The sequence below is a fragment of the Carcharhinus amblyrhynchos genome, unplaced genomic scaffold, assembly GCF_965287045.1.
Source record: "Carcharhinus amblyrhynchos unplaced genomic scaffold, sCarAmb.v2.hapA scaffold_42, whole genome shotgun sequence".
In the NCBI taxonomy this organism is placed as follows: domain Eukaryota; kingdom Metazoa; phylum Chordata; class Chondrichthyes; order Carcharhiniformes; family Carcharhinidae; genus Carcharhinus; species Carcharhinus amblyrhynchos.
The window spans coordinates 2,617,584-2,639,362 of NW_027649783.1; the positions used below are offsets into that span (position 1 = coordinate 2,617,584).

Here is a 21,779-nt window from a genome sequence, read left to right on the forward strand (position 1 = left end):
ATGGAACAATTTAAGCCATTTGACTGTGTTCGGAATTCCCTGAGAAAATAATGGAAATCTGTGTTTGATGAACTTACAGCATTGGGTTTATTACAGATGGTTTTTCTTTAGCTGCAAGATGATGAAAATACCTGGATCATCTCAACAAATAGTCGAGATATTTGTGGGGAGTCTCGAAATGTTTCCATCTTTGGAGATTGTCCACTGTGAAGGGAAAGGCAAAACGGGATCTTGCGACGGGCACAATTGCAAACACCAGTGAAAAAGAACCAAGGCTCCGCTGGGAATTGAACTCAGGATCGCCTGCTTACTAGGCAGGCGCTTTAACCAACTAAGCCACAGAGTCTACACCGACTAAGGGTGGGCTCAGCGAAATGCTGGAAATACGTTCCAGATCTGGTGGTATTTGTGAAAAAGGAGATACTGCCAGAATTGGAAGGTACCTGTGAACTATGCGACTAAATATTGAACGGTGTAACGTGAGCTGGGTCCACTTACTGTTTTCAGACACACATTTGGTGTAAAAATAGAGATGTGATTCACACACACAGTTTTCTGCTCTGAAGGCAGCTGCGCTCCTTCTGTCGGACGAAGTGATTTAAAAAAGAAAATACTTTATTCATACGGGGTATGTGTGTCACTGGCCCGGGAAGCATTTATTGTCCAAATTAATTGTCTTTGGGTAATTAGCGATGAATTCATTCTGGAGACACTGCAGTCCATGTGATGTATGTACCCATAGACTGCTGTTAGGGAGGGAGTTCCGGGATTGTGAGCCAGCCATGGGAACGGTGATATGTTTCCAAGTCCGGATGATGTGTGTCTCGGAGTGGAACTTACAGGTGGTCATTGTTCCTCTGCATCTGCTGCCCTTGTGCTGAGAGATTTCCTGGGTTTGGATGGTTCCTCGCGAAGGAGAAAAAAAATCAGCATCAGAATTGAGATTTGAACCGAGGGCTCTCAAGAAGTCTGTGACTGAAACAGAGCACCTTAGACAGATCAGTAATCCTGACTACTTGACCCAACGTGCAAAATCTGTGCAGGAATCGAATTGAATTCCATTTTTGTGGCATTTACATTTCAAACTCGATACGTTTTTATCCCCCAATTTTTGAATCCCAGCCAGAGGCCTATATCCGAGTCCCATCCTTCCCCAAGCCGCCGGGGGGTGAGGAGCTTCTCATTGCTGCATTGCTCTGTTTGCTCAAATCAACAAAGACCCAATTCCCGCCCTTCCTGTTCCTTACAGGAAGGTGTTGAGAGTGTCAGATCTGAGCAATGTGAAGTATCCAATTGGAGAGTTACATCCTGGCGACAGGAATATCTCTCCACAGCTGCTTTCGGAGCTGCTGAATATTTCCAGCATTTCCTCTTTCTGATTTTGTGTCTTCATTACAGGAGTTCATTTACTGACAACACAAAACTTGTCTCTCGGGCCCAGCTCCAGACACAGCTTTTCTGTGATCTTCAAACGGACAAGTTCACTCTTCACTTTCCGACACACATGCTTTAAAATCGGCTGGTCTCACACTCAGCACCCTGCGGCATCGCCTTCAAACCTCATCCCACCCTCCAACCATCCACCAGGGTCTCAGAGGTACAAGTACTACTTAGGAATTGACAAAGGCAAGGGGATTACTGTGTTTGTGAGGGCATATAAAAGGTTAATCCACACTCACAAAGAGACTGATTATGTGAGAATCTCTCTCTCCCTCTATCTCTCTCTTTTTCTCTCTCTCTCTCTCACACACACACACACACACACACAGACACACAGACACACACACACACACACACATACACACACACACACACACACACACACACCACCACCACCATGGTAAATGGTGAAACGTCTCATCAATAAAAAAAAAATCTGGAATTAAAAGTCTAATGACCATGAATCTAGTGTCTTAAAATAACACAGCTGGTTCACTAATATCCTTTAAGGAATGATTTTTTCCCTGGTCTGGATCTAAATGTGGCCCCCGACACACAGCAACTTCGGTGACTCTAAGCTGCCCTCTGAGGTGACCTGTCATCCGCTCAGTTCAAGGACAATTTAGGATGGACAATAATTGCGGGCCCAGCCAGCGACACCCACATCTCAGGAATGAATGAAGAAAATTAATCGGAGATTTCAAATGAGGGGATATAGAAAGTCAGTTGCATTTCCAAAGATTGTCAGATACAGAATGAATTTTGAAACTATGTTTTAGTTCCGGAAGTTGACTTGTACAGGCACAGTTTAAGTAATAGAATCAGAAAGATCCCAATTCTTATTGAACGGCAGATAATGCAAAACACAGTCTGAATGTGTTTGGATGAACAGAGGGATCTACGTGTGTGTGTACATAGATCCCTGAAAGTTGGGAATCAAGTAGATAAGGTTGTCAAGAAGGCGTACGGTGTCTTGGCGTTTATTGGTAGGGGGATTGAATTTAGGAGTCGCAGTGTAATGTTGCAACTGTACACTACTCTAGTGCGGCCGCACTTGGAGTACTGTGTGCAGTTCTGGTCCCCGCGTTACAAGAAGGATGTGGAGGCGTTGGAGAGGGTGCAGAGGAGGTTTACTAGGATGTTGCCTGGTATGGTGGGGAGGTCCTATGAGGAGAGACTGAGGGATCTAGGGTTGTTTTCGTTGGAAAGAAGGCGGCTAAGAGGGGATCTTATTGAAACATATAAGATGATTAGAGGTTTAGGTAGGGTGGATAGTGATAGCCTTTTTCCTCGGATGGAGAAAGCTAGCACGAGGGGGCATGGCTTTAAATTAAGGGGGGGTAGCTACAGGACGGATGTCAGGGGTAGGTTCTTTACCCAGCGGGTGGTGAGGGATTGGAATGCCCTGCCTGCTGCAGTTGTAAATGCGTCTAGTTTGGGGGCGTTTAAGAGATCTCTGGATAGGTTTATGGACGAAAAGGGATTGGTATAGGCTAGTGGGTCATTGTTTTTGTAACTGGTCGGCGCAACATCGTGGGCCGAAGGGCCTGTTCTGCGCTGTAATGTTCTATGTTCTATGTTCTATGTTCCATGAATACAGGCAGATGCACCCGAGAAAGGATTCCTGTGTGTCGCTGGCCCGGAAAGCATTTGTTGCCCAAAATTAATTATTTTTCGAGATTTTTCTTCGGGGATTTCACTCTTGAGTCACTGCGGTCCATGTGGTGTCTGTACTGATACATTGGTTTTCGGGAAGGAGTTCCCGGATTGTCAGTCAGCCGCAGAAACGGTGATATATTTCAGAGACAGGATGGGATGTGTCTCGGAATGGAACTTGCCGGAGGTCGCTGTTCCTGAGCCCCTGCAACCATTGTCATTCCGGGGGAGATATTTCGCGGGTGTGGATGGTGTGTGGAACAGGGAGGGAAAAAAAAAAGCAATGTCAGGAGTGGGATTTGAACCCACGCCTCCAGAGGAGACTGCGACCTAAACGCAGCGCCTTATACCGCTCGGCCATCCTGACGACTTGAGGGCACGTATGAATCCGCACATGTCGATTTGAATTCCATCTTCATTGTCATTCCAATAAAAACTCGATGTGTTCTTTCCCCCATTTTTGCTCCCAACCTGGAGTCCTGTCTCTCTGACCCATCCTTCCCCAAGCCGCCGGGGGGTGAGGAGCTTCTCATTGCTGCATTGCTCTGTTTGCTCAAATCAACAAAGACCCAATTCCCGCCCTTCCTGTTCCTTACAGGAAGGTGTTGAGAGTGTCAGATCTGAGCAATGTGAAGTATCCAATTGGAGAGTTACATCCTGGCGACAGGAATATCTCTCCACAGCTGCTTTCGGAGCTGCTGAATATTTCCAGCATTTCTTGTTCTCCGGAGCAGTGTACCTGCTGGCTGTGGTGATTGTTTGATTATACTTTGAAAGCTTTTGACTGCATTTCCGGTTCGCGGGATTTTTGTGAGTACTTTTTATTTCCGTAGCGGAAGTCAGGTGAGGGGCGAGTCGGGAAGGGAGAGCAGGTTTAACACAGCCTCTGTTCTTTTGTACTCAGTACCCAATTGATAAAGAAAAAGCAGGGCACTGTCTGATTTATTATGATCACTCCCCTCACCGTTCTGGTCACCCTATTATAGGAAGGATATTATTAAACTACAAACAGCTCAGAAAAGATTGACTAGAATGCTACCAAGACTTGATGGTTTGAGTTACAAGAAGAGACAGGATAGGCAAGGACTTTTTTCTCTGGAGTTAGGGGTGATCTTCTTGAGGTCTACAACATAATAAGGGTCATTGATCAGCGAGAATGTCCATATCTTCTCGAAATTGTAGGGGAGTCTGAAACTGGAGGGCATACGTTTAAGCTGAGAGGGGAGAGGTACAAAAGGGTGCAGAGGGACATTTTTATTTTTTACGGATGGTGATTGTCTCGAACAAGCTGCCAGAGGTAGTTGTAAAAGTGAGCATAACTTTATTTTTTAAAAGCGTTGGGACAGTTACATGTGTAAGATGACTATCGAGGGATATGGGCCAAACGCGGGAAATTGGGACTAGCTTAGTGGGTAAAAAAGGACAAGTTGGGCTGAAGGGCCTTTTTTCATGCTGTAAACCTCTATGATCATCCCTGTCAACTTGGAAGATATATGTACATATTTGCCTCTTTAGAAATGTACCATGTAGTTTATGTTTTGAACCTGGGTTCTTCCTTCAAAACGAATCAATTCACATTTTGATGCATTTACTTTAATCTGCCTGATTAAAAATTTCCGTGCTTTTGGAAGTTTATGTAAACCGCATGAACAGTATTATCTTTAGCAAGACTCTCGGTTACAATTTCAAAATACCCAAGACAGTTCAAAAAACATTGTTACCTTAATAAATCGGAAGTTGGAAAGTTATTTCCAGTCTCTTCGCAATTACACTGATCATGTCTTTCAGTATCCTTAGATGCATGGCACCCAGTCCTAGCGTGGAATCAAACACGGATAGCCTCTCCATACCTCCTCTTCATTGAGTTAATTACCTCTAGAGTGGAATACCGAACAGTTTCACAAAGATTCACTTCCTGCTCAGTGGAACGCCCGAGACATAGTGAAAATATAATCAATTCAAAACCAAACTGTGACCCCCCTCCCCCTTCCGCCCACCTCCCCCACCGCCCCCGCACCTCCTCCACCACCACCCCCCCACAGCCTTGTCAGACCTCAATTTCTTTCTGACCAAAATACAACTGAACACACGATGCAAGAATCCCTGACGCGACAAGCAATGGACAGCCCTGATTGATTCATTGGGATAAGTTTCCAGTCTGGTTCCGTGGGTGAACATTCTTGAAAACTTTTGATTTGCAGCATTGAGAAAATTGTCGGGATGTGTTGCTGGATTTCAAACTTGATCTGGAGACATGTAAATCCCGCCATCTAAAACGCAACGTGTTTTTTTTTCCAAATAAACAACCAACATTTGGAACCAAAACTGGCAACAAGTGAGGGCTCGTCCGGGATTTGAACCCGGGACCTCTTGCAACTACCATACAGTGCAATCCCCGAAGCGAGAATCATACCACTAGACCAACGAGCCGTCGGTGCGCTAATTTGTCAGCGAATAAACTTCTGTTAACTAGCTATCCTTTCAGCCTGTCATTTGAAAGGAACATTGAAGGAAAACACAGCAGATTCAGGGGGAAATGCGTTCCTCTTTGTCTTAGACCCTGAATATTCAACAGGATGTTCAATGTTGGGATTGTAGCTTCTCTCAGCGAAAGAAATTCCCATCACATCAGTTCAAGGATTGTTGTGAAGAACAGATTGAGCAAAGTGTAGAAGACCAATGCGGAAAAGTGTGAGGTGATTCACGTTGGTACGAGTAACAGGAGTACAGAATATAGGGCTAATGGAAGTGTCGACAAGTAGAGAGGTCTCGGTGTACATGCGCGTAGATCCCTGAAAGTTGGCACCCAGGTTGATAAGTTTGTTAAGAAGGCGTACGGTGTGTTCGCTTTTATTGGTAGAGGGATTGAATTTCGGAGCCGTGAGGTCATGTTGCAACTGTACAAAACTCTGGTGCGGCCGCACTAGGAGTATTGCGTACAGTTCTGGTCGCCGCATTATAAGAAAGATGTGAAAGCATTGGAAAAGGTGCAGAGGAAGTTTACCAGGATGTTGCCTGGTATGGTGGGAAGGTCTTATGCGGAAAGGCTGAGGGACTTGAGGTTGTTTTCGTTAGAGAGAAGAAGGTTAAGAGGTGACCTGATTGAGGCATACAAGATGATCAGAGGATTGGATAGGGTGGACAGTGAGAGCCTTTTTCCTCGGATGGTGATGGCTAACACAAGGGGACATAGCTTTAAATTAAGGGGTGATAATTATAGGACAGATGTCAGAGGTAGGTTCTTTGCTCAGAGGGTAGTAAGGGCGTGGAATGCCCTGCCTGCAGCAGTTGTGGACTCGCCAACTTTAAGGGCGTTCAAATGATCAGTTGGATAGGCATATGGATAATATTGGAATAGTTTAGGTTGGAGGGTCATTAGATTGGTTCCACCGGTCGGCACAACATCGAGGGCCGAAGGGCCTGTACTGCGCTGTAATGTTCTATGTTCCATGGTTGTCCAGCTGGGGAAGACTGCACTCGCCTCGTTCCATTCTTACCTTTCTGGTCAGTGGCACAATATCACCCGCAATGGTCACTCTTCTCCCTCCTGTGTTGTTACCTCCCGAATCCTTGAAGGATCTAACCTTGGCTCCCTCCTATTTCTAGACCTCACCTCTCGGTGTTATAATCTGAAGATCAGTGTTAGTTTTCACACGTAAGCTGATAATACCCAGTTCCAGCTCACCATCAGCTCTCAGAACCAATCCTTTCTATTAAATTATCAGATTGCTTATCCAGCAGCTTGTACTGGATAAGCAGATAGTTCCCCATTAAACACCTGGAAGGCCAAAGGTCCCACCACAAATTCCATTCCCAGTCAATGACTCCATCACTCTCCCTGGTCACTGTCGAGGCCGAAACAAACTCATATAACCTTGGCACATCATTACACCTGGAAATGAGATTCTGACCACACATCTGTTCCTGCACCAAGGTCACCTGTTTCCAGCTGTGTAACTTCACACATTGTTGATAATACCTGATCTCAACTGCACCTGAAACCCTCATCCATGTTTTTGTTACCTCTCGGCTTGCTGATTCAAATACCCTCCTCCTGCAGCTTTTGTTCCCTGAAGGACATTAGTAAACTGCATGGGCTTTTTTAAAAATGGACAATTAATTCCAGGTTTGTCTTGAATTAAAATTTCACCATCTGCCCTTTTGGGTTTTGAACCCAGCTTCCCAGAGTATTACCCAGGATCTCTGGATTACTTGTCCACTGCCACTGCCTCCCCCAAACACTGCCAGGAAGGGATTTGAATCCTCGCCTTTTCCATTACCGTCATGAAGATCTCGATCAAGTTCATTAACTATGGGATTATTGAGGGGCTTTCCTTAATTATTGTGCATTAGCACAGGTGGGTGTTATTTCTTGTCCTCCGGTTATTATTTGGAGAATATTACATATTGAACAACAAAGAAGAACACAGCACAGGAAACAGGCCCTTCGGCCCAACAATTAAACTGATATTAAACTGATTGGACTGATTCTTACAGCCATTTCTGAAGAGGTGTCTTTACCCTTTGCAATTCTCCACTCATTGGGCACCACCCATATAACGAGCTGGGTTAGAAATTGCCTCCATTGCCACTGCAATTTCCACCCTTATTTCCCTCAGTATCCATCGATCCGTCTCTTCCAGTCACCAGAACACAGCAATTAAGAACAGACATTGCGCATGGCACGTTGACTCTGTTCTACCATTCAGTTCGATCATGAGGCATTTATTTATTTATCTTCATTGCCAGTCAGTGAAAACACAGTCACAGTGAAAAAAAAACAAGAACAGCAAAAACAACATCAAGCAACACACATATAGAAATCACACTATGTTTCTGATAAGTGTTTTTCTTTAACCCTACAGTGCAGAAAGAGGCCCTTCAGCCCATCCAGTCTGCACCGACCACAATCCTACCCAGGTCCTACCCCCATATCCCTACATTTTTTACCCGCTAATCCCTCGAGCCTTCGCATCTCAGGCCACTATGGGGAAATTTTAGCACAGCCAATCAACCTAACCCACACATCTTTGGACTGTTGGAGGAAACCGGAGAATCCGTAGGAAACCCACGCAGACACGTGGAGAATGTGCAAACTCCTCTAATTGAAGCCAGGTCCCTGAAGCTGTGCAGCAGCAGTGCTGACCATTATGCTAGCGTGCTGCCCCGATAACCGTCCGTGGACGTCAAGTAGCATGCTTGCTTTCATCGGCCGGGACACTGAGTTTAAAAAAATTGGCAAGACATTCTGTAGCTTTATCGAACCTTAGTGAGGCCGCACTTGGAATATAGTGTTCAGTTCTGGCCGCTACAGTACCAGAAGAATGTGGAAGCTTTGGAGGAGGTTCAGAAAAGATTTACCAGGATGTTGCGTGGTAAGGAGGGCATTAGCTATGAGGAGAAGTTGGAGAAACTCGGTTTGCTGTCACTGGAACGACGGAGGTTGAGGGGCGACTTGCTAGAAGTCCACAAGATTGCGAGAGGCATGGACAGAATGGATAGTCAGAAGCCTTTTTCTCCCCTGGGTGAAAGAGTCAGTTTCTAGGAGGCAAAGGCTTAAGGTGCGAGGGACATGGTTTAAAGGAGATGTATGAGGCAGAGAGTGGTGGGTGCTTGGAACTCTTTGCCGCGGATGTAGTGGAAGTGGATACGGTAGTGACTTTTGAAATGGGCATCTTGACAAATACATGAATAAGGTGGAAATAGAGGGATCTGGTCCTCGGAACGGAAGGAGGGTTTGGATAAGTCGGATAGCATGATCGATGCAGGCTTGAAGGGCCGAAGGGCCTGTTTCTGTGCTGTAATTTTCTTTGTTCTTTGTTCACCCAGAGAAAATCCACGCAAACATGGGGAAACATGGAGACTCCACACAGACAGTGACCCAAACCGGGAATCAAACCCGGGTCCCCGGTGCTGTGAGGCAGCAGCAGCTTCCTATCCACCCTGTCCGTTTCTTATACACCTCAATCAGGTCTCCTCTCAGCCTTCACTGCTCTAAATAAAACAACCTGATCCAATCCAATCTCTCTTCATAGCTCAAATTCTCCATCCCAGTCTACGATCTGGTCACTGCACCCTCCCCAGTGCAATCAAATCCTTACTGTAGTGATTTGACCGGAACTGCACACTGTCCTCCAGCGGTGGCCTCACCAAAATTTTGCCCAGCTCGAACTGAACCTTCCTGCTCTTACAATCATGCATTAATATTCCATTCCTCACGCTGCATGAATCTTCACAACTCACAGACTCAAAGGGATTTCCAATATTGAAAAACATTGGGGATGTCCTTTGTATTTTCGGGGATCTGGGAATCAGTGGATCATCCAAAAATAGAACTGAAAAATAAGTAATCACAGCATTTATTGACATTGTGCTAATATCAGGGTAATAATCGACGTGATGACTACGTGGAATCGCCAGATCAAAGATGAGCCAAAATGCTGGTGAATTGAATGAACGTTGATCCCAGGTCACGATAAGTGTCGGTACAAATGTAAAGATTTGCGTTTTTGTAAGTTTCATTCCTTGACAGTCTTTTTCGTTTGTTTTCAAAGTTACAGAACAACACAGTTTGAGATCATAAATTTGTGATAAACTCCCCGTCGGGGAATTGAACCCCGGTCTCCCGCGTGACAGGCGGGGATACTAACCACTACACTAACGAGGAATTGGTTTTGTAGGTGACCGTACGCATTGTACACTTGCCACTTCCACTTCCGGAACGACAACTCAGTTCTGACGAGATCAGTTATTTTCCCCAATACGCAGAACCATTTCATGCAGCAAACAGCGGCTTTAACTAACTCATTAAGACTTTTGGATTAGCAGGAAAGAGAATGAGATGGATGCATGAAGAAAAAACATAAATCAGGTGGAGACAGAAAGGTGCGTTTGCCGTTCATATCAAACCGCATGTTCTTTTTAATTTTGGGGGAAAGACGGGGTGACTTGAAGTCTGAACATTCTGGACAATCTCAGCTGGTCTCTCTCCACACATGATGTCAGAACTGCTGAGTTTTTCCAGCATTTCCATTTGTTGTTTCAGATTCCAGCATTGGCAGGATTTTACTTTTATTTTGTCTTGAAATGTGTTTTTTTTTCCAAACCGCTGGAAGTTTCAAAGTGTTTTACAACTGAGATGCTTTTCTTTAATTATATTGTATTTTTATTGCCCGAGGTACAGGTGCAGATTGAGCAAAAACATTAAGTGTTTCATAATATAGTATTTATCATAGTTTGGAGATTTGTTGTTTCGGGAACAATCAACTTTATCCAGATACAAAATCCAAATAATGAGGAGTAAGACTCATTTGAGCCTGACGTGATTTGAACACGCAACCTTCTGATCTGGAGTCAGACGCCGTATCGTTGCGCCACAAGCTCACACTTCTTACAGCTTTTTAAATCCGGGTTATGTTCGGTGAATTCAAAGCTCACACCGGAATTGTCTCCCTCTACTTTCTCGGGATTTAAAACGAATGGAAGAGTAACAGCGAAGCAAAATTAACGAGAAAGTAGAAACACAACATTATCCTACAGGAGAAATGTCTTCTTTGTTCAAGGCGTCATTAGGACGCTTGGTCTTGTATGAGGTGGTGGCCGAGTGTTTAGGACGGTGGACTACTAATCCATTGCGCTCTGTACGCGTGGGTTCAAATCCCGTCTTCGTTGATAATGTGTCTTGTGTGACCTCAATCCGCGAATGTTGCCTGGGTCGGGTTGCTGTTAGTGCAGGCTCGATGGGCCGAATATCTCCCTTCTGCTGTGTGGGGATTCTATGATTTTCCGGGCGGCAGTTTCACTCCTCTGAAAGTATTGATACACCAGTTCCTTATCTAAAAAGCCGACTCCGATGAGTTCCGAACCTCAACCTTTGAATATCTCACCAGACAATGATGAGAAGTCCAACATGTCATTCTTTGCGCCGCAGAGCCGCAGCTGCAGCATTTATTCCCCATTCCTACATGGGAATTTCTGAGTCGCGGAACAGACAGTTCAAAAGTTGAGCAATTGGGCAGTGATAAATAAGAGCAGGCATTGGGGGTTTCATTTTATACAAGAGAGACTCGGAGATCTCATGATCAGAACAGACACACAAACACAATTGGATTAGTTTGACCCGCCCGCTCCTTTCATACACTCTCTCTTCCACAATATTCACATCTACACATTCACAGGACAAAACTTTCACCAAATGGAAGGTCCCAGGACGGAAATTGTCCTTCTCCCGGCCTTTGCTCCGGATTCCAGGGGGTTAGTTAGAGTTTTTCAGCTCAGTAACTGTTTAACACTCTGAGGGCCGCTCCCCGCAGATTGTCTTTCAATTCATTCATGGAATGTGGGTGTCTCTGTCTGGGTCAGCATTTATTACCCATCCCTAATTACCCTTGGGAAGGTTGTGGTCAGCTGTCTTTTTGAACTGCTGAAGTATATGTGATGTAGGATCACACCTGTTAACCAGATTCTGTGGCAATTGGACAGTGAGCCACAGATGCTGCATGCAGGTGCTGTTGGTCAGATTCCGTGGCAAGACCCAATCATGTCTGTCCACCACCGCATCCCACCACCCCCTCTTCCCCCCAACCGCCCTCCAATTATTATAGTGATTGCAAATATCATTGTGTTTCTTTAGGGTCAATATACAAAGTATTGGTTCTCAGAATCTCTAAATTCTCCAAAACCAACATGCTTAGCAAATCAAAAACATAAAGGAACTTGGGAGTCCTTGTTCAAGATTCTCTTAAGGTTAACGAGCAGATTCAGTCGGCAGTTAGGAAGGCAAATACAATGTTAGCATTCATGTCGAGAGGGCTCGAATACAAGAGCGGGGATGTACTTCTGGAGGCTGGATAAGGGTCTGGTCAGACCCCACCTGCAGTTTGTTTGAAGTTTTTGGCCACATATCTAAGGAAGGATCTGCTGGCATTGAAAAGGATGCAGAGGAGGTTCACGAGAATGATCCCTGGAATAAAGAAACTGTCGTATGAGGAACGGTTGAGGACTCTGTGTCTGCACTAGTTGGAGTTTAGAAGCATGGGGAGGGGGGTGGGTTGGAGTGGGGGATCTTATTGAAACGTACAGGATACTGCGAGGCCTGGATAGAGTAGACACGGAGAGGATGTTTCCACTAGTAGGAGATACCAGAACCAGAGAGGGCACAACCTCAGGCTAAAGGGACGATACTTTCAAACAGGGATGAGGAGGAATTTTTTCAGCCAGAGAGTTGTTCATCTGTGGAACTGTTTGCCACTGAAGGCTGTGGAGGCCAGGTCACTGAGTGTCATTAAGACAGAGACAGATTAGTTTTTGATTAATAAAGAGATCAGGGTTAATGAGAAAAGGAGAATGGGGATGAGAAAACTATCAGCATGATTGAATGGCGGAGCAGACTCAATGGACCGAGTGGGATAATTCTGATCCTGCGTCTTATGGTCTTATGGTGATTCACTCAACTTTTCCAAATCACTCTGTCGGATATGGTGTAAGGTGGCACTGAGAGAATGGGATGGAGAGAGAATGCGGTGACTGCAGTCTGACTCTGATTCTTCAAACCAGTTAGTGCCCCCTTGTAGAAAGTGAATGTGTCTGAGAACAGGAGAAAAGCAGGTCGTGAGACAGGGATTTATTTTCTATAAAAAGTCAAACAAACTTCGAATCAGTCAGTGTCTGTCTGAGAACTGGAGGGGAGGGGAGGGGGTCTGCTCAAATAAAATTCACATCAATATTATCATCATCCATGTGTGTCTGACGGAAAATCTAGTTTAAAATTGCTGTCCGTGGAAACTTTGTTCATATTTTTTCGAAAAGTTCTCAAAACTAATCAATGATTTCTCAGTCAGAAACAGTGGTAAAGAGGAAGCTGAACCTGTCCAGACAAGCCAAGTTCAGTTTACAAACTGCGTTATGGACACATCTCGTGTCTGGTGAAATCAGCAACTGAGTTAGTTCCGTAATTATAACGAATGAAAATAACGACTCTTTAAACCAAACGAGTGTTGGTGATATCGCGGTGGGCAGAACTGCCTTTCAAGCAGCTGGCACGGGTTCAATTCCCGGCGTCGCAATGGGAATTTATTGAGAAACTTATCCTCTTGTGTCTCGAAACAAATGGACATAAAGTTCAAACGCAACATTTGATGGTAATGAAATGAAAATAAATGTTTTATATATTTCCCCTAAAATTCGGAATCTATTTGCTTTTAATGAACATTTTTTCGAAACACAGAAACAAGTCTCTGAACTAATAAATGAGTTCTCATTCAGAGAGAAAGATACAAAATAAAAGATGAACAAATTCAGCTCACACACTGCTCTCTGCGTCATTGCTGTGTCTGATAAAGTTAGTAGAAATGTTTCTGAGCGGGAGTTAATAAGTAGCTGTGATGGCCGAGTGGTTAAGGCGTTCGACTCGAAATCCAATGGGGTTTCCCCCCACAGATTCAGACCCTGCTCGCAGCGAGTCTGGTATAAAAAGTTTAAAAGTTACAATTTGTTTAGAGGGGCAGCCGCTAAAAAAAAATGTAACTTTCGGTGTTCCTCTTTTCAAGAAGTGGCTTTGTGCTGTGGGCCGGGATGTACTCAGCTGGCGAACTGGGCCGAGTGTGCTGGAAATTCCATGAGAAAGATCATGACGAGAGAAGAAAGAGAAATAAAGCAGCATCAGGGGAACAAGGACAAAACGAGGTCTCATATCAGAGGAAGATTCTTATGTAATTACTCACAGAACATAAAGATCATATTTCACCAGAATACAGTGAATGAATGAGAACTTCAAAATGCTGCTTCGATGATATGAAATTGTGTTCATTCAAACACATTGCAAAAGCTGCTCATTACTGGGCGTAAGACATTCCTGGTTGTAACAGCTTGAGAAAGGAGATTTCAGGTGGGATAGTAGGGAGGGACAATCGTTTTGGAAAACTAGGAAACAAGGATTATATAGAATCATAAGAAATCAGTGAAAATTTCCTGATTAGAATCGTGTTAACAATCTTGTTGCTATATTTCATTTCTTCCTGAAATCACACACAATTTTTGGCTTCAACTACTTCCTGTGGCAGTGAATTCCACACATTCTGGAGGACGCTAAGTTCTGGAGTCCCCCATCATCGGGAACATTCTTTCTGAATCTACCTTGTCTAATCCTGACAGAATTTTATCAGTTTCCATGAGATCCCCTCTCACTCTTCTAAACTCCAATGAGCACATTTCTAGTCGAGTGGCCGTTCTAGGAGATTCTATAATTAGGGGATTGATAACATCCTTTGTATCGAGAGTCCCACACAGTATGTTGCCTGCTCGGTGCCATGGTGAGGGACATCTCTGATTGGCTTGAAAGGATATTGAAGTAGGAGTGGGGACGGGATCCAGTTGTTGTGATCCATATTGTGATAAACAACCTTATCTCTGTGAAAACGATTCTAAACATGAAATGTTCACTGATTTCTCATGATTATCTAGAATCCTCTTTTACTCACGTTGGCAAGTCCAGGAGAAAGGATCTGTTTGGGGATTATCGGGAACGAAGAAATAAATAAAAACAAAAGATCCTCAGGGGTTACAATCTCTGGATTATTACCCGAGCCACATACAAATTGGCATTGGGGTGATTGACATAATGTAAAGTTCACTAGACTGAAGTCTGGAGCTGGGAGTGAAGTTACGAGGAGTGATTAGAAAAATGAGGGCCTTTTTCTCTGGGATTTAATTACATTTTTCAGGATGTGATGGTGGGGGTAAAGAGAGCCGAATGATTTCTGCTGGCGGAGGCTGGGGGAACCCTGGGACCTGGTTTCGGGGGAGGATGGGTAGAGAGAAAGAGGGACAGAGTTTAACTCCCAGGAGAAAAGCTGAGTAACACTTGAGGCCACTCCAAGTTTTGGAATCTTGCCCTCACCCAAAAGGGAATCAGTGAATTGTTAACCCGGGATCGATATCTTCTTGTTAACAGTGGTTATTAAGGGTGACGGGGTAAAGGGGTGAAGGTGGAGATTGGAAACAAAGCCGCCTTCACCTTCCCGAATAACAGGGCAGGCTCGAGGGACTGAATGGACTCGTCCTACTCCCACGCCCTGTGAGCAGATATCTCAGAGCATTTTAGTGAGTGCAGAAGGTTACAGAGATAGGGAGGGTTGTAGTGGCTGGTGGTGGTAGCAGGGGGAAAAATAGTTGTAATTGCTGGAGGAGGTTACAGGGAGAGGGAGGGGTGTAGGAGCCGGACGTAATTATAGAGATAGGGAGGGTTGTAGTGACTGGAAGGCTTTACAGAGATAGGGAGATCCGTAGATGCTGGAGGAGGCTACATAGATAGGGAGGGGCATAGGAACCGGGGGTGGTTACAGATACAGGGTGGGATGTTGGGGACTGAAGGAAATTACCGTAATAGGAAGGGTGTAGGAGCTGGAGGATGTTCCCCAGATAGGGAGGGTGAAGAATGTGGAGGAGGTTACACAGATCGTGAGAGCTGTCGGCAGCTGGAGGAACTAAAAAAAGTGAATTGCTCTAACCCGGTGTGGCACTGAGCCCCACACACACAGCACAGGATGATTCCAATTTCTGTGCTGATTGGCCTGACTCCAGAGAGTTTGCAACACCACCATTGCTGAGACTGGGGTACTGCTGCTTGACAGGAAGGTGGCCATTCGGCCCATTGAGTGTGCACTGATCCTCTGATTTACCCACACAACCTCACATATTTACCCTGTTAATCCTCCTAATTTAAACATACTGGGGGACATTCGGGGAAATTTATCATGGTAAGTCCATTTCCCCTATCAATGGAGTGTGGAGGCAACCAGAGCACCCGGAGGAAAGCCAAGTGGGCACAGAGAAAATGTGGAAAATACACACAGTCACTGAAGGCCAGAATTGAACCCGGCCCTTTTACTTTTCATTGCCTCTCTATAATCTTCCTACCTGAATGAATCACTTCACAATTCTCAGCTTTGAATTTCAGCTGTAACTTGTCCACTCATTCCGTCAACTTGTCTCTGTCCTTTTTGCAGTTTTACACTATCCTCCTCAGAGTTCACAATGCTCCCAACTTTCACATCATCCACAAATTCTGAAATTGTGCCCTGCACACCATGACCTCGGTCACTAATATATCCTGGTGCATGTTCACAGTATCTGCAGCTTGTGTGCAGATCAATGTGATTTACTGCAGTTTGAGGGTGAAAACAGAAAAGCGGAGCCAATGCAAATGTTTGCATATTCCACGGAAATGTTGCAGAATTGTTGTCAAGTAGCTTTGTTATCATCGTTATCTTCCACATTGTTGTTTAACTCCAGCACGAGTGTGAGGGAGCTTCAGTCTGGCCACACAATTCCACTGCAAAACACCAAGAATGCAATGGACAGAGAAAGACACGCACAAAAGCAGCAAAAGAGACTGTTTGTAAATGAGTGACGACAGACAAAGGTTCCGGGAAACCGGCAGGACCCGGAATTGATCATTCACATGTTAAATTAGTTTTCTGTTGTAAATATATTCTTGTAAGCATATTTCCTGCTGTACAGCTGTCCTGCTTTGAACTATTGCTCAAAGATGTTCACTGTTGTTGTGTAAAGTGTTTCACTGTTTGTAAATATATTTCCTGCTGTGCTCTATGATATAGAGGGTTACAGCATGGAAACAGGCCCTTCGGCCCAAAGTGTTCATGCTGCCCATTGTCTTTTTCCCTCGGAGTTATTTCCAATTATCCGTGTTTTGCCAATATCTCTCCAGACCAATCTTACCCAGGGAACTGTCTCAAATGTTGGTGAGTGTTTTTTTTTCTTTCTGCTGTTGTGAAATATGCTGCCCTGTTGTTGTGTTTCTGGCTCTGGAAATATTTTTTCTTCTTTTCTGTTCACATATCGCCTTCCCTTGCAAACGTGTTCCCTGTTGTGTAAAAAAGATTCTCCGTGAGGACTTTTCTTGTCTGTAAATTGTTGCATGTTGTGTTAAGATGTTCCCTCTTCTTGTGTCAGGCTCTGGTTGCAGAAAAAGCCATTTACTCCAGATCGAGGTTTTTCGGGGAAAAAGGAAGCCAAATAACAGTTTGTGTTCTCCACGGAAAAGTCACGACTGCTTCCCAGTTACCATTAAGGTGTTTTATTATCACTGTGAACAGGAATAGCAGAGGATGGTTTCGATCCATCGACCTCTGGGTTATGGGCCCAGCACGCTTCCGCTGCGCCACTCTGCTACGACGAAAGTTCCACTCTGCTGCCCATCAATGTCGTCAGACAAATGGTCACTCCTCTATCGTTGAATAGGAACACCAGTGTGAGGAGGCATCACTGCATCACACCGAGAATACAATAGACAGAGAAAAACACACAATAGCAGCATGAGAGACTGCTTGGACACATGGAACGACGGACAGAGTGTTGGGAAACCGGCAAGACACGGAACTGGAGAATCCATCACTATTTTAAAAGGAATTTTCTGTTGCATTACATGTTTGTAAATATATTTCCTGCTGTGTAACTGTGCTCTCTGTTGTTGAGAAATATTTTCTGCTGTTGTGTAAAATGCCTCCCTGATGCTGTGAATGTGTTTCCGGCTGTGTAAATATGATCCATCTTGTATCAATATTTTTATAATATTCTGTTAATAAATGCCCTGCCCTGTAAACGTGTTCCCTGTTGTGTCAAAATATTCCCCGTGAAGATGTTTTCTGTTCAGCTAATGACTCGTGGTGTGCCACAGGGGTCAGTGCTGGGTCCATTGTTATTTGTCATCTAGATCAATGATCTGGATGATAATGAGGTAAATTGGATCAATAAATTTCCTGATGATACAAAGATTGGAGGAGCAGTGGACAATGAGGAGCATTTTCAAAGCTTGCAGAGGGATTTTGACCAGCCAGAAAAATGGGCTGAAAAATGGCAGATGGAGTTTAATGCAGACAGGTGTGAGGTACTGCACTTTGGAAGGACAAACCAAGGTAGAACGTACAAGGTTAATGGCAGGACACTGAAGAGTGTAAATAGAACAGAAGGACCTGGGAATACAGATACATAATTCCCTAAAAGTGGCGTCACAGGTCGATAGCGTCGTAAAGAGTACTTTTGAACATTGGCCTTTATAAATCAAAGTATTGAGTCCAAGAGTTGGAATGTTATGGTGAAGTTGTACAAGGCATTGCTGAGGCCGAATTTAGAGAATTGTGTGCAGTTTTAGAAAATACAACAGCGCAGTACAGGCCCTTCGGCTTTCGATGTTGCTCCAACCAGTGGAACCAATCTAATGACCCTCTAACCTAAACTATTCCAATGTTATCCATATGCCTATCCACTGACCATTTGAACGCCCTTTTGGTCACCTAATTACAGGAAGGATATTAATAAGGTTGAGAGAGTGCAGAGAAGGTTTACAAGGATGTTGCCGGGACTTGAGAAACAGAATACAGAGAAAGGTTGAATAAGTTCGGACTTGATTCCCTGGAAGGGAGAAAAGTGAGGGGAGATTTGATAGAGGTGTATAAAATTATGATGGGTATAGATGGAGTGAATGCAAGCACACTTTTCCAACTGAGGCTCGGGGAGAAACAAAAATAGAGGACATGGGTTAAGGGTGAAGGAGGAAAAGTTAAAAGGAAATAATAGGTGGGGCTTCTTCACACAGAGAGTGGTGGGAGTGTGGAATGAGCTGCCGGATGAAGTGGTAAATGCGGGCTCATTTTTAACATTGAAGAAAAGCTTGGACAGGTACATGGATGAGAGGAGTGCAGAAGGATATGGTTCAGGTACAGGTAAGTGGGACTCGGTAGAAAAATGGTTCGGCACAGCCAGGGAAGGCCAAAAGGCCTGTTTCTGTGCTGTAATGTTCTATAGGATAGGGAATAAATGCTGTAGCTGCGGCGCAAAGAATGACATGTTGGACTTCTCATCGTTGTTTGGTGAGATATTCAAAGATTGTGGTCAGGAACTCATCAGAGTCGGCTTTTTAGGTCAGGAACTGGTGTATCGATGCTTTTAGAGAAGTGAAACGGCCGCCGCGAAATTCATAGAATCCCCACAGTACAGAAGAAGAACATTCGGCCCATCGAGCCTGCACTAACAGCAGTCCGACCCAGGCCGCATCCCCAGAACCTCATGTATTGAGTCCACCCTCAATAACGAGGCAGAAAAGACGCATTCCCGACGAGGATGGGATTCGAACCCACACGTTCAGAGAACAATGGATTAGTAATCCATCACCTTAACCACTCGGCCACCTCGTCACACAATGGCGGCCTTTCTAATCACCTCTTGAACAAAGAACACATTTCTCCTGTAGGATAATGTTGTGTTTCTACTTCCTCGTTAATTTTGTTTCGCTGTGACTCTTCCATTCGATTTAAATCCCGAGAAGGTAAAGAGGGAGACAATTCCCTGTTTGAGTTTTGAATTCACCAAACATAACACAGACGTAAAAATAAGCAAGCAGTGTGATCTTGTGGCGCAACGGTAGCGCGTCTGACTCCAGATCAAAAGGATGCGTGTTCAAATCACGTCAGGCTCAAAGAACAGTTGCCCCCTCGGTGTTTGGATTTTGTATCTGGAGAAAGTTGATTGTTCCCGAAACAACAAATCTCCAAACATTGATAGATGCAATATTTTAACATCCTTTATGTATTTGCTCAATCTACGCCTGTACCTCGGGCAAGTAAAAGACAATATAATGAAACAAATGCATCTCAGTTTTAAAGCACTTTGAAACTTCCAGCCGTTTGAAAAAAAACACATTGCGAGACAAGCTATAAGCAAAATACTGCCGATGCCGGAATCTGGAACAACAAATGAAAATGCTGGAAAAACTCAGCAGGCCTGACATCATCTGTGGAGAGAGACCAGCTGAGATAGTCCAGAATGTTCAGACTTCAAGACAGTCTTTCCTCCAAAATTAAAAAGAACATGCGGTTTGATATGAACGGCAAACGCACCTTTCTGTCTCCACCTGATATGTGTTTTTTTCTTCATGCATCCATCTCATTCTCTTTCCTGCTAATCCAAAAGTCTTAATGAGTTAGTTAAAGCCGCTGTTTGCTGCATTAAATGGTTCTCCGTATTGGGGAAAATAACTGATCTCGTCAGAACTGAGTTGTCGCTCCGGAAGTGTAAGTGGCAAGTGTACAATGCGTATTGTCGCTTCAAGTGCCCTTTCCTCGTTAGTATAGTGGTTAGTATCCCCGCCTGTCACGCGGGAGACCGGGGTTCAATTCCCCGACGGGGAGTACGTCGTATTCTTATTACTTCAAATTAAACTTGTGTTGTTCTCGAACTTTCAAAACAGAAACAAAGACTATCAAGGAATGAAACTTTCAAAAATGCAAATCTTTACATTTGTACCGACACTTTTCCTGACCTGAGATCAACGTTCGTTCAATTCATCAGCATTTTGGCTCACCTTTGATGTGGCGATGCCACGTAGTCAACACGTCGAATATTACCCTGATATTAGCACATTGTCAATAAATGCTGTGATTTCATATTTTTCAGTTCTATTTTTGGATGATCCACTGACTCCCAGATCCCCGAAAATACAAAGGAAAGCTCCACCGTTTTTCAATATTGGAAATCCCTTTGAGTCTGTGAGTTGTGAAGATTCATGTAGCGTGAGGAATGGAATATTAATGCATGATTGTAAGAGCAGGAAGGTTCAGATTCGGATTGGACAAAAGTTTGGTGAAGGCACCGCTGGAGGACAGTGTGCAGTTCCAGTCAAATCACTACAGTAAGGATATGATTCCACCGGAGAGGGTTTAGTGTCCATTTCCCAGGGACCAGATCGTAGACTGGGATGGAGAATTTGAGCTATGAAGCGAGATTGGATTGGATCAGGTTGTTTTATTTCGAGCAGTGAAGGCTGAGAGGAGACCTGATTGAGGTGTAGAAGAAATGGACAGGGTGGATAGGAAGCTGCTGCTGCCTCACAGGACCAGGGACCCGGGTTTGATTCCCGGCTTGGGTCACTGTCTGTGTGGAGTGTCCATGTTTCCCCCCATTTGCATGGATTTTCTCTGGGTGAACAAAGAAAATTACAGCACAGAAACAGGCCCTTCGGCCCTCCAAGCCTGCATCGACCATGCTGCCCGACTGAACGAACATCCCGCCCACCGTTCCGGGCAACATATCCCTCTATTTCCATCTTATTCATGTATTTGTCAGACGCCTCTGAGAAGTCAATGCCGTATCCCCGACAAAGAGTTCCAGGCACCCACCACTCTCTGCCTCATACATCTCTTTTAAACCTTGCCCCTCACACCTTAAACTTTTGCCTCCGAGAAAAAGTCTCTTTCACCCAGGGAAAAAAAAAGCTTCTGACTATCCATTCTGTCCGTGCCTCTTGTAATCTTGTGGATGTCAGCAAGTCGCCCCTCAAACTCCGTCGTTCCAGTGAGAACAAATCAAGTTCCTCCAACTTCTCCTCATAGCTAATGCTCTCCTTACCAGGCAACATCCTGGTAAATCTTTCCTGTACCCTCTCCAAAACTTCCACATCCTTCTGGTAGTTTGGCGGTCAGAATTGAACACTAAATTCCAAGTGCAGCCGATGTAAGGTTTTATAAAACTGCAACATCACTTGCCAATTTTTAAACTCAGTGCCCCAGCCGATAAAGGCAAGTACGCCGTGTGCCTTCTTAACTACCTTCTCCACCTGCATTGCCACTTTCAGTGACCTGTGTACTTGTCCACTCAGATCCCTTTGGCTA

General features: G+C 44.5%; 7 non-coding genes across 7 annotated transcripts; 1 reads left to right on the forward strand and 6 right to left on the reverse strand.

The window, feature by feature from the left end:
• Positions 1–272: 272 nt before the first annotated feature.
• trnat-agu (transfer RNA threonine (anticodon AGU)) lies at positions 273–346 on the reverse strand. The gene has a single exon. It is a non-coding gene; the product is annotated as a tRNA-Thr (tRNA).
• Positions 347–3,380: 3,034 nt separating this feature from the next.
• trnal-uag (transfer RNA leucine (anticodon UAG)) lies at positions 3,381–3,463 on the reverse strand. The gene has a single exon. It is a non-coding gene; the product is annotated as a tRNA-Leu (tRNA).
• A 1,972-nt stretch (positions 3,464–5,435) lies between these two features.
• On the reverse strand, positions 5,436–5,526 carry trnap-cgg (transfer RNA proline (anticodon CGG)). The gene is given in 2 exon segments: positions 5,436–5,471; positions 5,491–5,526. It is a non-coding gene; the product is annotated as a tRNA-Pro (tRNA).
• A 4,165-nt stretch (positions 5,527–9,691) lies between these two features.
• On the reverse strand, positions 9,692–9,763 carry trnad-guc (transfer RNA aspartic acid (anticodon GUC)). Its single transcript has one exon. It is a non-coding gene; the product is annotated as a tRNA-Asp (tRNA).
• Positions 9,764–17,213: 7,450 nt separating this feature from the next.
• On the reverse strand, positions 17,214–17,285 carry trnam-cau (transfer RNA methionine (anticodon CAU)). Its single transcript has one exon. It is a non-coding gene; the product is annotated as a tRNA-Met (tRNA).
• Positions 17,286–19,225: 1,940 nt separating this feature from the next.
• On the reverse strand, positions 19,226–19,307 carry trnas-acu (transfer RNA serine (anticodon ACU)). The gene has a single exon. It is a non-coding gene; the product is annotated as a tRNA-Ser (tRNA).
• Positions 19,308–20,228: 921 nt separating this feature from the next.
• On the forward strand, positions 20,229–20,300 carry trnad-guc (transfer RNA aspartic acid (anticodon GUC)). Its single transcript has one exon. It is a non-coding gene; the product is annotated as a tRNA-Asp (tRNA).
• The last annotated feature ends 1,479 nt before the right edge of the window (positions 20,301–21,779 follow it).